The sequence below is a fragment of the Panulirus ornatus genome, chromosome 48, assembly GCF_036320965.1.
Source record: "Panulirus ornatus isolate Po-2019 chromosome 48, ASM3632096v1, whole genome shotgun sequence".
NCBI lineage: Eukaryota > Metazoa > Arthropoda > Malacostraca > Decapoda > Palinuridae > Panulirus > Panulirus ornatus.
Genome location: NC_092271.1, coordinates 14,385,950 through 14,403,896, shown reverse-complemented (window position 1 = coordinate 14,403,896; position 17,947 = coordinate 14,385,950). Strand labels below are relative to the sequence as shown.

General features: G+C 40.7%; 1 protein-coding gene across 6 annotated transcripts in view; it reads right to left on the bottom strand.

Moving 5' to 3' along the window:
- The window catches only part of LOC139764119 (uncharacterized), a 181,096-nt gene extending 165,067 nt beyond the window's left edge, over positions 1-16,029 (bottom strand). For all 6 annotated transcript variants that reach the window (XM_071690625.1, XM_071690629.1, XM_071690628.1 and 3 more), the window contains exon 1: positions 15,940-16,029. The gene's annotated coding sequence lies outside the window, so the exon portion shown is untranslated. The remainder of the gene's footprint in view (positions 1-15,939) is intronic.
- Between the last annotated feature and the right edge of the window lie 1,918 nt (positions 16,030-17,947).

Sequence of the window (17,947 nt, the reverse complement as noted above, 5' to 3'; positions counted from 1 at the left end):
ACAACCCCATCCATAAACAAATTAAACAACCATGGAGACATCACACACCCCTGCCTGCAAACCTACATTCACTGAGAACCAATCACTTTCCTCTCTTCCTACACGTACACATGCCTTACATCCTCGATAAAAACTTTTCACTGCTTCTAACAACTTTCCTCCCACACCATATATTCTTAATACCGTCCACAGAGCATCTCTATCAACTCTATCATATGCCTTCTCCAGATCCATAAATGCTACATACAAATCCATTTGCTTTTCTAAGTATTTCTCACATACATTCTTCAAAGCAAACACCTGATCCACACATCCTCTACCACTTCTGAAACCACACTGCTCTTCCCCAATCTGATGCTCTGTACATGCCTTCACCCTCTCAATCAATACCCTCCCATATAATTTACCAGGAATACTCAACAAACTTATACCTCTGTAATTTGAGCACTCACTCTTATCCCCTTTGCCTTTGTACAATGGCACTATGCACGCATTCCGCCAATCCTCAGGCACCTCACCATGAGTCATACATACATTAAATAACCTTACCAACCAGTCAACAATACAGTCACCCCCTTTTTTAATAAATTCCACTGCAATACCATCCAAACCTGCTGCCTTGCCGGCTTTCATCTTCCGCAAAGCTTTCACTACCTCTTCTCTGTTTACCAAATCATTTTCCCTAACCCTCTCACTTTGCACACCACCTCGACCAAAACACCCTATATCTGCCACTCTATCATCAAACACATTCAACAAACCTTCAAAATACTCACTCCATCTCCTTCTCACATCACCACTACTTGTTATCACCTCCCCATTTGCGCCCTTCACTGAAGTTCCCATTTGCTCCCTTGTCTTACGCACTTTATTTACCTCCTTCCAGAACATCTTTTTATTCTCCCTAAAATTTAATGATACTCTCTCACCCCAACTCTCATTTGCCCGTTTTTTTCACCTCTTGCACCTTTCTCTTGACCTCCTGTCTCTTTCTTTTATACATCTCCCACTCAATTGCATTTTTTCCCTGCAAAAATCGTCCAAATGCCTCTCTCTTCTCTTTCACTAATACTCTTACTTCTTCATCCCACCACTCACTACCCTTTCTAATCAACCCACCTCCCACTCTTCTCATGCCACAAGCATCTTTTGCGCAATCCATCACTGATTCCCTAAATACATCCCATTCCTCCCCCACTCCCCTTACTTTCATTGTTCTCACCTTTTTCCGTTCTGTACTCAGTCTCTCCTGGTACTTCCTCACACAGGTCTCCTTCCCAAGCTCACTTACTCTCACCACCCTCTTCACCCCAACATTCACTCTTCTTTTCTGAAAACCCATACAAATCTTCACCTTAGCCTCCACAAGATAATGATCAGACATCCCTCCAGTTGCACCTCTCAGCACATTAACATCCAAAAGTCTCTCTTCAGCACGCCTGTCAATTAACACGTAATCCAATAACGCTCTCTGGCCATCTCTCCTACTTACATAAGTATACTTATGTATATCTCGCTTTTTAAACCAGGTATTCCCAATCATCAGTCCTTTTTCAGCACATAAATATACAAGCTCTTCACCATTTCCATTTACAACACTGAACACCCCATGTATACCAATTATTCCCTCAACTGCCACATTACTCACCTTTGCATTCAAATCACCCATCACTATAACCCGGTCTCGTGCATCAAAACCACTAACACACTCATTCAGCTGCTCCCAAAACACTTGCCTCTCATGATCTTTCTTCTCGTGCCCGGGTGCATATGCACCAATAATCACCCACCTCTCTCCATCAACTTTCAGTTTTACCCATATTAATCGAGAATTTACTTTCTTACATTCTATCACATACTCCCACAACTGTTTCAGGAGTATTGCTACTCCTTCCCTTGCTCTTGTCCTCTCACTAACCCCTGACTTTACTCCCCAGACATTCCCAAACCACTCTTCCCCTTTACCCTTGAGCTTCGTTTCACTCAGAGCCAAAACATCCAGGTTCCTTTCCTCAAACATACTACCTATCTCTCCTTTTTTCACATCTTGGTTACATCCACACACATTTAGGCACCCCACTCTGAGCCTTCGAGGAGGATGAGCACTCCCCGCGTGACTCCTTCTTCTGTTTCCCATTTTAGAAAGTTAATACAAGGAGGGGAGGATTTCTGGCCCCCCGCTCCCGTCCCCTCTAGTCGCTTTCTACGACACGCGAGGAATACGTGGGAAGTATTCTTTCACCCCTATCCCCAGGGATAATATACATATATATATACATATACACATACACACACATACACATACATACGCACATATACACACACACACACATACATATATATACATATGAAAAATGTAAGAAACAATTTAGAAAACTGAAACTTCTAGCTTGAAATGAATGAAAAAAATGAATGTCACATAATGGTTCAACCTCTGGCTATGGAAAAAGGAAATGTATAATTTATTTACACAAACGTCAATAGCAGTTCTCATCAATTTAACCACTGTATCAATAAGCTTCAATGTCTAAGCTACATTTTTTCCAATTTCACTATTTTCTTGTCAAAACACCATGTATGAAAACTATCACTCCAGTAACACAACTATAAACATTTACTTCCCCTTTAAAAAAGGTTCTGGGGAAGTAAAATATACATACCTATACATCTCAATGTTTTTTTTTTTTTTTTTTTTTTTTTTTTATACTTTGTCGCTGTCTCCCGCGTTTGCGAGGTAGCGCAAGGAAACAGACGAAAGAAATGGCCCCCCCCCCCCATACACATGTACATACACACGTCCACACACGCAAATATACATACCTACACATATATATATACATATATATATATACACACACAGACATATACATATATACACATGTACATAATTCATATTCTGCCTTTAATCATTCCCATCGCCACACATGGAATAACATCCCCCTCAATACTCATGTGTGCGAGGTAGCGCTAGGAAAAGACAACAAAGGCCACATTCATTCACACTCAGTCTCTAGCTGTCATGTAATAATGCACCGAAACCACAGCTACCTTCCACGTCCAGGCCCCATAGAACTTTCCATGGTTTACCCAAGACACTTCACATGCCCTGTTTCAATCCATTGACAGCACTTTGACCCAGGTATACCACAGCGTTCCAATTCACTCTATTCCTTACACGCCTTTCATCCTCCTGCATGTTCAGGCCCCGATCACTCAAAATCTTTTTCACTCCATCTTTCCACCTCCAATTTGGTCTCCCACTTCTCCTTGTTCCCTCCACCTCCGACACATATATCCTCTTGGTCAATCTTTCCTCACTCATTCCCTCCATGTGACCAAACCATTTCAAAACACCCTCGTCTGCTCTCTCAACCACACTCTTTTTATTACCCTATTATAACTAACTCGATCAAACCACCTCACACCACATATTGTCCTCAAACATCTCATTTCCAGCACATCCACCCTCCTCTGCACAACTCTATCTATAGCCCACGCCTCACAACCAAATAACATCGTTGGAACCACTATTCCTTCAAACATACCCATTTTTGCTTTCTGAGATAATGTTCTCGACCCACACATTCTTCAACGCTCCCAGAACTTTGGCCCCCTCCCCCACCTTATGATTCACTTCCGCTTCCATGGTTTCATCCGCTGCCAAATCCACTCCCAGATATCTAAAACACTTCACTTCCTCCAGTTTTTCTCCATTCAAACTTACCTCCCAATTGACATGATTGGTGCATGAGAGAGAACTTTGGATGTTAATGTGCTGAGAGGTGCAACTGGAAGGATGTCTGATCATTATCTTGTGGAGGTAAAGGGGAAGATTTGTAGAGGTTTTCAGAAGGGAGAATGTTGGGGTGAAGGGAGTGGTGAGAGTAAGTGAGCTTGGGAAAGAGACTTGTGTGAGGAAGTACCAGGAGGGACTGAGTACAGAATGGAAAAAGGTGAGAACAAAGGACGTAAGGGGAGTGGGGGAGGAATGGCATGTATTTAGGGAAGCAGTGATGGCTTGCGCAAAAGATGCTTGTGGCATGAGAAGCGTGGGAGGTGGGCAGATTAGAAAGGGTAGTGAGTGGTGGGATGAAGAAGCAAGATTATTAGTGAAAGAGAAGAGAGAGGCATTTGGACAATTTTTGCAGGTAAATAATGCAATTGACTAGGAGATGTATAAAAGAAACAGGCAAGAGGTCAAGAGAAAGGTGCAGGAGGTGAAAAAGAAGGCAAATGAGAGTTGGGGTGAGAGAGTATCATTAAATATTAGGGAGAATAAAAAGATGTTTTGGAAAGAGGTAAATAAAGTGTGTAAGACAAGGGAGCAAATGGGAACTTCAGTGAAGGGGGCTAATGGGAGGTGATAACAAATAGTGTGATGTGAGAAGGAGATGGAGTGAGTATTTTGAAGGTTTGTTGAATGTGTTTGATGATAGAGTGGCAGATATAGGGTGTTTCAGTCGAGGTGGTGTGCAAAGAGAGGGCTAGGGAGAATGATTTGGTAAACACAGAAGAGATAGTAAAAGCTTTGCGGAAGATGAAAGCCGGCAAGGCAGCAGGTTTTGGATGGTATTGCAGTGGAATTAATTAAAAAAGGGGGTGACTGTATTGTTGATTGGATGGTAAGGTTATTTAATGTATGTACGACTCATGGTGAGGTGCTTGAGGATTGGCGGAATACTTGTATAGTGCCATTGTACAAAGGCAAGGGGTATAAGAGTGAGTGCTCAAATTACAGAGGTACAAGTTTGTTGAGTATTCCTGGTAAATTATATGGGAGGTTATTGATTGAGAGGGTGAAGGCATGTACAGAGCATCAGATTGGGGAAGAGCAGTGTGGTTTCAGAGGTGGTAGAGGATGTGTGGATCAGGTGTTTGCTTTGAAGAATGTATGTGAGAAATACTTAGAAAAGCAAATGGATTTGTATGTAGCATTTATGGATCTGGAGAAGGCATATGATAGAGTTGATAGAGTTGATAGAGACGCTCTGTGGAAGGTACTAAGAATATATGGTGTGGGAAGCAAGTTGTTAGAAGCAGTGAAAAGTTTTTATCGAGGATGTAAGGCATGTGTATGTGTAGGAAGAGAGGAAAGTGATTGGTTCTCAGTGAATGTAGGTTTGCGGCAAGGGTGTGTGATGTCTCCATGGTTGTTTAATTTGTTTATGGATGGGGTTGTTAGGGAGGTGAATGCAAGAGTTTTGGAAAGAGGGGCAAGTATGCAGTCTGTTGGGATGAGAGAGCTTGGGAAGTGAGTCAATTGTTGTTCGCTGATGATACAGCACTGGTGGCTGATTCATGTGAGAAACTGCAGAAGCTGGTGACTGAGTTTGGTAAAGTGTGTGGAAGAAGAAAGTTAAGAGTAAATGTGAATAAGAGCAAGGTTATTAGGTACAGTAGGGTTGAGGGTCAAGTCAATTGGGAGGTAAGTTTGAATGGAGAAAAACTGGAGGAAGTAAAGTGTTTTAGATATCTGGGAGTGGATCTGGCAGTGGATGGAACCATGGAAGTGGAAGTGAATCATAGGGTAGGGAGGGGGCGAAAATCCTGGGAGCCTTGAAGAATGTGTGGAAGTCGAGAACATTATCTCTGAAAGCAAAAATGGGTATGTTTAAAGGAATAGTGGTTCCAACAATGTTGTATGGTTGCGAGGCGTGGGCTATGGATAGAGTTGTGTGCAGGAGGAAGGATGTGCTGGAAATGAGATGTTTGAGGACAATATGTGGTGTGAGGTGGTCTGATCGAGTAAGTAATGCAAGGGTAAGAGAGATGTGTGGAAATAAAAAAGAGTGTGGTTGAGAGAGCAGAAGAGGGTGTTTTGAAATGGTTTGGGCACATGGAGAGAATGAGTGAGGAAAGATTGACCAAGAGGATATATGTGTCGGAGGTGGAGGGAACGAGAAGTGGGAGACCAAATTGGAGGTGGAAAGATGGAGTGAAAAAGATTTTGAGTGATCAGGGCCTGAACATTAGGGTGAAAGGCGGGCAAGGAATAGAGTGAATTGGATCGATGTGGTATACCGGGGTCAAAGTGCTGTCAATGGATTGAATCAGGGCATGTGAAGCGTCTGGGGTAAACCATGGAAAGTTCTGTGGGGCCTGGATGTGGAAAGGGAGCTGTGGTTTCGGGCATTATAACATGACAGCTAGAGACTGAGCCTTTGTTGTCTTTTCCTAGCGCTACCTCGCATACATGAGGGGGGAGGGGGATGTTATTCCATGTGTGGCGAGGTGGCGATGGGAATAAATAAACGCAGACAGTATGAATTATGTACATGTGTGATGTGTGGTGGTAAAAAGAGGGTGGTTGAGAGAGCAGAAGGGGTGTTTTGGAAAATGGTTTGGTCACGTGGAGAGAACGAGTGAGGAAAGATTGACAAAGAGGATATATGTGTCAGATGTGGAGGGAATGAGAAGTGGAAGACCAAATTGGAGGTGGAAAGATGGAGTGAAAAAGATTTTGAGTGATCAGGGCCTTAACATGCAGGGGGGTGAAAGGCGTGCAAGGAATAGAGTGACTTGGAACGATGTGGTATACCGGGGTCGACGTGCTGTCAATGGATTGAACCAGGGCATGTGAAGCATCTGGAGTAAACCTTGGAAAGTTCTGTGGGGCCTGGATGTGGAAAGGGAGCTGTGGTTTCCACAGCACAAGACCGGGTTATAGTGATGGGTGATCTGGATGCAAAGGTGAGTAATGTGGTAGTTAAAGGAATAATTGGTGTACATGGGGTGTTCAGTGTTGTAAATGGAAATGGTGAAGAGCTTGTAGATTTATTTGCTGAAAAAGGACTGGTGATTGGGAATACCTGGTTTGAAAAGAGAGATATACATAGGTATATGTATGTAAGTAGGAGAGATGGCCAGAGAGCATTATTGGATAACGTGTTATTCGATAGACGCGCAAAAGAGACTCTTCTGGATGTTAATGTGCTGAGAGGTGCAACTGGAGGGATGTCTGATCATTATCTAGTGGAGGCAAAGGTGAAGATTTGTAGAGGTTTTCAGAAAAGAAGAGAGAATGTTGGGGTGAAGAGAGTGGTGAGAGTGAGCAAGCTTGGGAAGGAGACTTGTGTGAGGAAGTACCAGGAGAGACTGAGTACAGAATGGAAAAAGGTGAGAACAAAGGACATAAGGGGAGTGGGGGAGGAATGGCATGTATTTAGGGAAGCAGTGATGGGTTGCGCAAAAGATGCTTGTGGCATGAGAAGCATGGGAGGTGGGCAGATTAGAAAGGGTAGTGAGTGGTGGGATGAAGAAGTAAGATTGTTGGTGAAAGAGAAGAGAGATGTTTGGACAATTTTGCAGGGAAATATTGCAAATGACTAGGAGATGTATAAAAGAAAGAGGCAGGAGGTCAAGAGAAAGGTGCAAGAGGTGAAAAAGAGGGCAAATGAGAGTTGGGGTGAGAGAGTATCATTAAATTTTAGGGAGAATATAATGATCTTTTGGAAGGAGGTAAATAAGGTGCGTAAGACAAGGGAACAAATCAAACTTCAGTGAAGGGGGCTAATGGGGAGGTGAAAACAAGTAGTGGAGATGTGAGGAGATGGAGTGAGTATTTTGAAGGTTTGTTGATAAGAGTGGTGGGTATAGGGTGTTTTGGTCGAGGTGGTGTGCAAAGTGAGAGGGTTAGGGAGAATGATTTGGTAAACAGAGAAGAGAGAGTAAAAGCTTTGCAGAAGATGAAAGCTGGCAAGGCAGGGAGTTTGGATGTCATTGCTGTGGAATTTATCAAAAAAGGGGTGACTGTATTGTTGACTGGTTGGTAAGGTCATCTAATGTATGTATGACTCATGGTGAGGTGCTTGAGGATTGGCGGAATGCTTGCATAGTGCCATTGTACAAAGGCAAAGTGGTTAAAAGTGAGCGCTCAAATTACAGAGGTATAAGTTTGTTGAGAATTCCTGGTAAATTATATGTGAGGGTATTGATTGAGATGGTGAAGGCAGGTACAGAGCATCAGATTGGAAAAGAGCAATGTGGTTTCAGAAGTGGTAGAGGATGTGTGGATCAGGTGTTTGCTTTGAAGAATGTATGTGAGAAATATTTAGAAAAGCAAATGGATTTGTATGCAGCATTTATGGATCTGAAGAAGGCATATGATAGAGTTGATAGAGATGCTCTGTGGAAGGTATTAAGAATATATGGTGTGGGAGGCAAGTTGTTAGAAGCAGTGAAAAGTTTTTATCGAGGATGTAAGGCATGTGTACGTGTAGGAAGAGAGGAAAGCGATTGGTTCTCAGTGCATGTTGGTTTGCAGCAGGGGTGTGTGATGTCTCCATGGTTGTTCTAATTTGTTTATGGATGGGGTTGTTAGGGAGGTGATTGCAAGTTTTGGAAAGAGGGGTAAGTATGCAGTCTGTAGCGGATGAGAGAGCTTGGGAAGCGAGTCAGTTGTTGTTCAATGATGATACAGCGCTGGTGGCTGATTTGTGTGAGAAACTGCAGAAGCTGGTAACTAAGTTTGGAAAAAGCGTGTGAAAGAAGAAAGCTGAGAGTAAATGTGAATAACAGCAAGGTTATTACGTACAGTAGGGTTGGGGGACAAGTTAACTGGGAGGTACGTTTGAATGGAGAAAAACTGGAGAAAGTGAAGTGTTCTAGACATCTGGGAGTGGATTTGGCAGCGGATGGAACCATGGAAGTGGAAGTGAATCATAGGGTGGGGTAGGGGGCTGGGGGAGGGGGCGAAAGTTGTGGGAGCATTGAAGAATGTGTGAGAGTCAAGAATATTGTCTTGGAAAGCACAAATGGGTATGTTTGAAGGATTAGTGGTTCCAACAATGTTATATGGCTGCAAGGCTTGGGCTATAGATAGAGTTGTGCGGAGGAGGGTGGATGTGCTGGAAATGAGATGTTTGAGGACAATATGTGGTGTGAGGTGGTTTGATCGAGTAGATAATAATAGGGTAAAGAGAGATGTGTGGTAATAAAAAGAGTGTGCTTGAGAGAGCAGAAGAGGGTGTTTTGAAATTGTTTGGTCACATGAAGAGAATGAGTGAAGAAAGATTGACATAGAGGATATATGAGTCAGAGGTGGAGGGAATGAGGATAAGTGGGAGACCAAATTGTAGGTGGAAAGATGGAGTGAAAAACATTCTGAGTAATCGGGACCTGAAAATGAAGTAAGGTGAAAGGTGTGCAAGGACTAGAGTGAACTGGAACGATGTGGTATACCAGGGTTGCCTGGATGTGTAAAGGGAGCTGTGGTTTCAGTGCATTATTCATGACAGCTAGAGACTGAGTGTGAACGAATCTGGCCTTTGTTGTCTTTTCCTAGTGCTACCTCGTGCACATGCGGGGAGAGAGGGATGATATTTCATGTGTGGCGGGGTGGCGATGGGAATGAATAAAGGCAGACAGTATGAATCATGTACACGTGTATATATGTATATGTCTGTGTGTATTTATATGTATACGTTGAGATGCATAGGTATGTATATTTGCGTGTGTGGACACGTATGTATATATATGTGTATGTAGGTCGGTTGAGCAATTCTTTCGTCTGTTTCCTTGCGCTACCTCGCTAACGCAGGAGACAGCGACAAAGCAAAATAAATAAAAATAATATTCATATATATATATATATATATATATATATATATATATATATATATATATATATATATATATATATATATATATATATTTTCTTTCGTACTATTCGCCATTTCCTGCGATAGCAAGGTATATATATATATATATATATATATATATATATATATATATATATATATATATATATTTTTTTTTTTATTATACTTTGTCGCTGTCTCCCGCGTTTGCGAGGTAGCGCAAGGAAACAGACGAAAGAAATGGCCCAACCCCCCCCCATACACATGTATATACATACGATCACACACGCAAATATACATACCTATGCATCTCAACGTATACATATATATATATATATTTGGTAAACAGAGAAGAGGTAGTAAAAGCTTTGCGGAAGATGAAAGCCGGCAAGGCAGCAGGTTTGGATGGTATTGCAGTGGAATTTATTAAAAAAGGGGGTGACTGTATTATTGACTGGTTGGTAAGGTTATTTAATGTATGTATGACTCATGGTGAGGTGCCTGAGGATTGGTGGAATGCGTGCATAGTGCCAATGTACAAAGGCAAAGGGGATAAGAGTGAGTGCTCAAATTACAGAGGTATAAGTTTGTTGAGTATTCCTGGTAAAGTATATGGGAGGGTATTGATTGAGAGGGTGAAGGCATGTACTGAGCACCAGATTGGGGAAGAGCAGTGCGGTTTCAGAAGTGGTAGAGGATGTGTGGATCAGGTGTTTGCTCTGAAGAATGTATGCGAGAAATACTTAGAAAAGCAAATGGATTTGTATGTAGCATTTATGGATCTGGAGAAGGAATATGATAGAGTTGATAGAGATGCTCTGTGGAAGGTATTAAGAATATATAGTGTGGGAGGCAAGTTGTTAGAAGCAGTGAAAAGTTTTTATCGAGGATGTAAGGCATGCGTACGTGTAGGAAGAGAGGAAAGTGATTGGTTCTCAGTGAATGTAGGTTTGCGGCAGGGGTGTGTGATGTCTCCATGGTTGTTTAATTTGTTTATGGATGGGGTTGTTAGGGAGGTGAATGCAAGAGTTTTGGAAAGAGGGGCAAGTATAAAGTCTGTTGTGGATGAGAGAGCTTGGGAAGTGAGTCAATTGTTGTTCGCTGATGATACAGCGCTGGTGGCTGATTCATGTGAGAAACTGCAGAAGCTGGTGACTGAGTTTGGTAAAGTGTGTGAAAGAAGAAAGTTAAGAGTAAATGTGAATAAGAGCAAGGTTATTAGGTACAGTAGGGTTGAGGGTCAAGTCAACTGGGAGGTGAGTTTGAATGGAGAAAAACTGGAGGAAGTTAAGTGTTTTAGATATCTGGGAGTGGATCTGGCAGTGGATGGAACCATGGAAGCGGAAGTGGATCATAGGGTGGGGGAGGGGGCGAAAATTCTGGGAGCCTTGAAGAATGTGTGGAAGTTGAGAACATTATCTCGGAAAGCAAAAATGGGTATGTTTGAAGGAATAGTGGTTCCAACAATGTTTTACGGTTGCGAGGCGTGGGCTATGGATAGAGTTGTGCGCAGGAGGATGGATGTGCTGGAAATGAGATGTTTGAGGACAATATGTGGTGTGAGGTGGTTTGATCGAGTAAGTAATGCAAGGGTAAGAGAGATGTGTGGAAATAAAAAAGAGCGTGGTTGAGAGAGCAGAAGAGGGTGTTTTGAAATGGTTTGGGCACATGGAGAGAATGAGTGAGGAAAGATTGACCAAGAGGATATATGTGTCGGAGGTGGAGGGAACGAGGAGAAGTGGGAGACCAAATTGGAGGTGGAAAGATGGAGTGAAAAAGATTTTGTGTGATCGGGGCTTGAACATGCAGGAGGGTGAAAGGAGGGCAAGGAATAGAGTGAATTGGATCGATGTGGTATACCGGCGTTGACGTGCTGTCAGTGGATTGAATCAGGGCATGTGAAGCGTCTGGGGTAAACCATGGAAAACTGTGTAGGTATGTATATTTGTGTGTGTGGACGTATGTATATACATGTGTATGGGGGTGGGTTGGTCCATTTCTTTCGTCTGTTTCGTTGCGCTACCTAACAAACGTGGGAGACAGCGACAAAGCAAAAATATATATATATATATATATATATATATATATCTGTTTCCCATTTAAGTTAAGAAAAAAAAAAAAATACGAGGGGAGGATTTCTGGCCCCCCGCTCCCGTCCCCTCTAGTCGCTTTCTACGACACGCGAGGAATGCGTGGGAAGTATTCTTTCACGCCTATCCCCAGGGATAATATACATATATATACACACACACACACACACATACACACACACACGCACATACACACACACACACATACATACACTTCTGCAGTTTCTCCCATGAATCAGCCACCAGCGCTGTATCATCAGCGAACAACAACTGACTCACTTCCCAAGCTCTCTCATCCACAACAGACTTCATACTTGCCCCTCTTTCCAAAACTCTTGCATTCACCTCCCTAACAACCCCATCCATAAACAATATATATATATATATATATATATATATATATATATATATATATATATATATATATATATATATATATATATGTATTATCCCTGGGGATAGGGGATTAAGAATACTTCCCACGTATTCCCTGCGTGTCGTAGAAGGCGACTAAAAGGGGAGGGAGCGGGGGCTGGAAATCCTCCCCTCTCATTTTTTTTTTAATTTTCCAAAAGAAGGAACAGAGAATTGGGCCAGGTGAGGGTATTCCCTCAAAGGCCCAGTCCTCTATTCTTAATGCTACCTCGCTAACGCGGGAAATGGCGAATAGTTTAAAAGGAAAAGAAAGATATATATATATATATATATATATATTATATGGTGGTGTGCAAAGTGAGAGGGTTAGGGAAAATGATTTGGTAAACAGAGAAGAGGTAGTAAAAGCTTTGCGGAAGATGAAAGCCGGCAAGGCAGCAGGTTTGGATGGTATTGCAGTGGAATTTATCAAAAAAGGGGGTGACTGTATTGTTGACTGGTTGGTAAGGTTATTTAATGTATGTATGACTCATGGTGAGGTGCCTGAGGATTGGCGGAATGCTTGCATAGTGCCATTGTACAAAGGCAAAGGGGATAAGAGTGAGTGCTCAAATTACAGAGGTATAAGTTTGTTGAGTATTCCTGGTAAATTATATGGGAGGATATTGATTGAGAGGGTGAAGGCATGTACAGAGCATCAGATTGGGGAAGAGCAGTGTGGTTTCAGAAGTGGTAGAGGATGTGTGGATCAGGTGTTTGCTTTGAAGAATGTATGTGAGAAATACTTAGAAAAGCAAATGGATTTGTATGTAGCATTTATGGATCTGGAGAAGGCATATAATAGAGTTGATAGAGATGCTCTGTGGAAGGTATTAAGAATATATGGTGTGGGAGGCAAGTTGTTAGAAGCCGTGAAAAGTTTTTATCGAGGATGTAAGGCATGTGTACGTGTAGGAAGAGAGGAAAGTGATTGGTTCTCAGTGAATGTAGGTTTGCGGCAGGGGTGTGTGATGTCTCCATGGTTGTTTACTTTGTTTATGGATGGGGTTGTTAGGGAGGTGAATGCAAGAGTTTTGGAAAGAGGGGCAAGTATGAAGTCTGTTGGGGATGAGAGAGCTTGGGAAGTGAGTCAGTTGCTGTTCGCTGATGATACAGCACTGGTGGCTGATTCATGTGAGAAACTGTAGAAGCTGGTGACTGAGTTTGGTAAAGTGTGTGAAAGAAATAAGTTAAGAGTAAATGTGAATAAGAGCAAGGTTATTAGGTACAGTAGGGTTGAGGGTCAAGTCAATTGGGAGGTGAGTTTGAATGGAGAAAAACTGGAGGAAGTGAAGTGTTTTAGATATCTGGGAGTGGATCTGGCAGCGGATGGAACCATGGAAGTGGAAGTGGATCATAGGGTGGGGGAGGGGGCGAAAATTCTGGGAGCCTTGAAGAATGTGTGGAAGTCGAGAACATTATCTCGGAAAGCAAAAATGGGTATGTTTGAAGAAATAATGGTTCCAACGATGTTGTATGGTTGCGAGGCTTGGCCTATGGATAGAGTTGTGCGCAGGAGGATGGATGTGCTGGAAATGAGATGTTTGAGGACAATGTGTGGTGTGAGGTGGTTTGATCGAGTAAGTAACGTAAGGGTAAGAGAGATGTGTGGAAATAAAAAGAGCGTGGTTGAGAGAGCAGAAGAGGGTGTTTTGAAATGGTTCGGGCACATGGAGAGAATGAGTGAGGAAAGATTGACCAAGAGAATATATGTGTCGGAGGTGGAGGGAACGAGGAGAAGAGGGAGACCAAATTGAAGGTGGAAAGATGGAGTGAAAAAGATTTTGTGTGATCGGGGCCTGAACATGCAGGAGGGTGAAAGGAGGGCAAGGAATAGAGTGAATTGGAGTGATGTGGTATACCGGGGTTGACGTGCTGTCAGTGGATTGAATCAAGGCATGTGAAGCGTCTGGGGTAAACCATGGAAAGCTGTGTAGGTATGTATATGTGCGTGTGTGGACGTATGTATATACATGTGTATGGGGGTGGGTTGGGCCATTTCTTTTGTCTGTTTCCTTGCGCTACCTCGCAAACACGGGAGACAGCGACAAAGCAAAAAAAAAAAATATATATATATATATATATATATATATATATATATATATATATATATATATATATATATATCCCTGAGGATAGGGAAGAAAGAATAGTTCCCACGCATTCCCTGTGTATCGTAAAAGGCGACTAAAAGAGGAGGGAGCGGGGGCTGGAAATCCTCCCGTTTTTTTTTTTAATTTTCCAAAAGAAGGAACAGAGAAGGGGGCCAGGTGAGGATGTTCCCTCAGAGGCCCAGTCCTCTGTTCTTAACACTAGTTTGCTGATGCGGGAAATGGCGAAGTTTGAAAAAAAAAAAAATATCCCTAATGAGTCTAAGGGGAATAATGAAACACTTTAAGTTCCCAAGTGCACTTTCGTGTAATAATCACATCATCAGGGGAGACACAAAAGAGAAATATAAGTCAGTTGATATACATTGAAGAGACGAAGCTGGCATGCCATTTGGTAAACGTAATTGTTTTGGACATATATATATATATATATATATATATATATATATATATATATATATATGTGTGTGTGTGTGTGTGTTGATGGGCATTTATGTATATACATATATATGTGTGTATGAGTGGAAGGGCCTGGTGTTATCTCACTGACACAAGAAACTGATTATGTATAATAATAGTAATAACAATAACAATATATATTCATTATCTATATTTATATATTCCTATGAGCCCAGGGGGGGGGGGGGGGAATGAAACACGATAAGTTCCCAAGTGCACTTTCATGTAATAATCACATCATTACTTTTACCCAACTTTTACCTAAATCAAGAAAGCCCCTCCCCCAACTGAAGGTATGCAGTAATATATTAATGCTAATATATTAATCCTCATTTTTCATGGTAAGGCGAGTACATCCTCTCCCTGAGGATATCTAAGACCACAGTACACAATGAAATACTCGATGTAACATACCCTCATTGTATATCACTTCAACTAAGCAAGAGGATTTCACTCGAGCATTTCCTCCAAATCCATGCTATTTCTATGGTGCCCTAAAGTGAAACTTTACTGTTATTTAACAACACATTTTCTCTCATCTTCAAAGCCTTTTCCATCAACTATAATACTGTGAAACTTATTTCAAAGTCTGTTTGACTGATGGTTGTATTACACTTAGTGATTTTCAGGGATGTTCCCAAGTTCAAACTGCCTTACCTGAATGATAAAACTTTACCAGCACACTATCAAACACAAATCTAGGTAAGGTTTCTGATAGTCTATAATCTTAAAAACTTCACTGTTCGTTTAAGCATTTCCTTGACCTCCATTGCTCCATCCCCAAAAGTAATTCACAACTGAGGGGTCAAGAAAAATTACTTAGAATCTTGTAGTCTTTAACGTCCTAAAATTACACTATGATACCGCATGACGAATCCATATTTGTACACTGTTGTAGGGCACTAGTCAGGCGGCATCCTAAAACTAATTACAAGTGCCTTAAGGAGCACACTAGGGTAGGTTTCGGAAATTAGCTAATACAAAACTGAAATTTTAAAATTCCTGTCCAATTTAATCTTGATTTGAAAAATCCTTATCTTAACTTCAAAAGAAGTATTTAAGACATGAAAACTAAAACTTCATGAAAAAGTACAAAACATCCAACTTTGTTCTTTCCTAGAGTCTCCATATTAGGTAACAATGATTTATGACAACACAAAGTCGTCCATAATGTTGGTCCTCCAGCCAACTTGCTCACTGCTCAATGTATCCCAAAAATGGAAACAATATTCAACATCTCAACATTATCCGACAAACATATACGGCATCACTGTCTTGTACTTAACTAATAGTGTGAAGCAGGAGAAATTCTACAAAACACTTATTCAGCCCTTCTCATCGAGAACATAATCCACATTGAGGTAAAGCACCTTTAAGGTTTAAATGAAATGATAGTACAATATCCTATATAGAAATGAATTTTCAAGCTATATCAAAAACAGTCATCTAGAATAGATCTGACTTCTGAAAAATGGGATAATTCATCATAACATCTTTCACTGCGTAAAAATTTTAAAAAGATGTTTTTGACATTTGCATCAAGAGACTCCACTATAATCAAAATAAAATCAAAATCACCAAGGAAATATCTAAAAATAAAAAAGCCTACACTAGAATTTACTTTTTAAATGTTATAAGCAAAGAATTTGAAAACATGCCCTATATAAATTGCAATGAAACTATTTTGGCATGCCACAGATTTGTCGAAACTATATATTCATCCAAAGAACTATTTTCCTGCTGATTCTTTTTCAAGTACAGTGTATCTAACATTATACCTACCCTATTTTGTCTCTTGATAGCCATAGATATGTCCTGCCTGCCAGGTATTTAACGTAACTAGTGCAACTGTAACAAGTTAATGTCTAAATAATGGTTGTAATGCTATTCTGCAACAGTTTTACACCTTTGTTTGAACTATGCTGCCACTTGGGAGATGGTCTTGTTTCTTTACGTGTATTGTTAATACCATGGAATCATCTCATGCTTTATAAATTACTAAACTGATATACAATAGATCTAAATAACTGAATTGTAGATATTCTCAGCACGGATGTTATATCACCAAAACTGACTGCAAATTCCATCCAAAATGGCATCTGTTCTGAATAGCCTTTTGAAAAATGCTGTTACCTACTTTCGTGCTAAAGAATCACCATTAAGAACGATTTCAGAATTTCTTTGATAAGGGTGTTTTGGTATATGCTTTGATGGCAAAACATTTAATGCAAAGAGGCCAGAGAGATTATTACACACATTTATCCATTATAATCAACTTCTCGTATTTCATTGAGTTATGTCAATATAAAAGTGCAAAGGATGTATGAAATGGAATATAATTTCACTAACTTTGAATAATCTGGAAACCTTTTTCACGGGCGTGCTTTCAAAAAATGTGTTCATATTCATGGTGACAAGAACCCCCTACCCCCACCAACGAACCTTCCCAGCTAATATAAAGAAATCTCATCAAAATTCCATGTTGAATTGGAGTTTTAGGTAATTGTAATTTCACATTACTTTTTCACATTTCACATTACCGACTTGTTTTTCCGAATGGGGGAAAAAATAATCCACATTTTCTGCGGTGTTGAAAAACAAAAAGAAATTCGTTTTGTCATACAAGACAATAATGACTGAATATAACTATGTCAAAAGCTTTTTCTACTAATGCTTTGGTTGCCCTTTTAATATATATTTTTTTCTGGATTCCGCTGGTTCATAAGAGGATGAACATCCACAGTCCTGCGTGCACACATCATGGCGTGGGAAACTTTGCAGATGTGAGACGTAACATAAATATTTGCGAGATGTCCATAAACTTACTACATTCCTGTGATTTTGTAACCAGTTGAGAGTTAGTCAGTGGATCATTATAGTCACTTCAGTTTTAAAAACAAAATTAGCTCCATTATGTTTATTATACATTAATACATGGCTGAAGGAGGAGTATTACACAGTCCATGTTAAAGATATTTCAGTATTCAGTACATTGAATTTGAGTTTTGAAGCCAGGCATCCCTTTAAATGAGTGAAAATTGTCACTTTATAAAGATTTTTTTCGGTTATTCAGCTGATACGTCGTTTACTTGGTTTGTAGAGCACGATTTAGTATCAAACTGAATTTCTAAGTCTTTAGCATTGTGCATTGGAAGTTTACATGTACACCATTGGTATGGAGCGACCGTTCTTGTAAATACATGAATATTACACCATGAGTTCAACATTGACCTTAGAATCAGTTTGTAGATATTGCTCAAGATGATGTACACATTGGCGTGGGCAAATACACAGC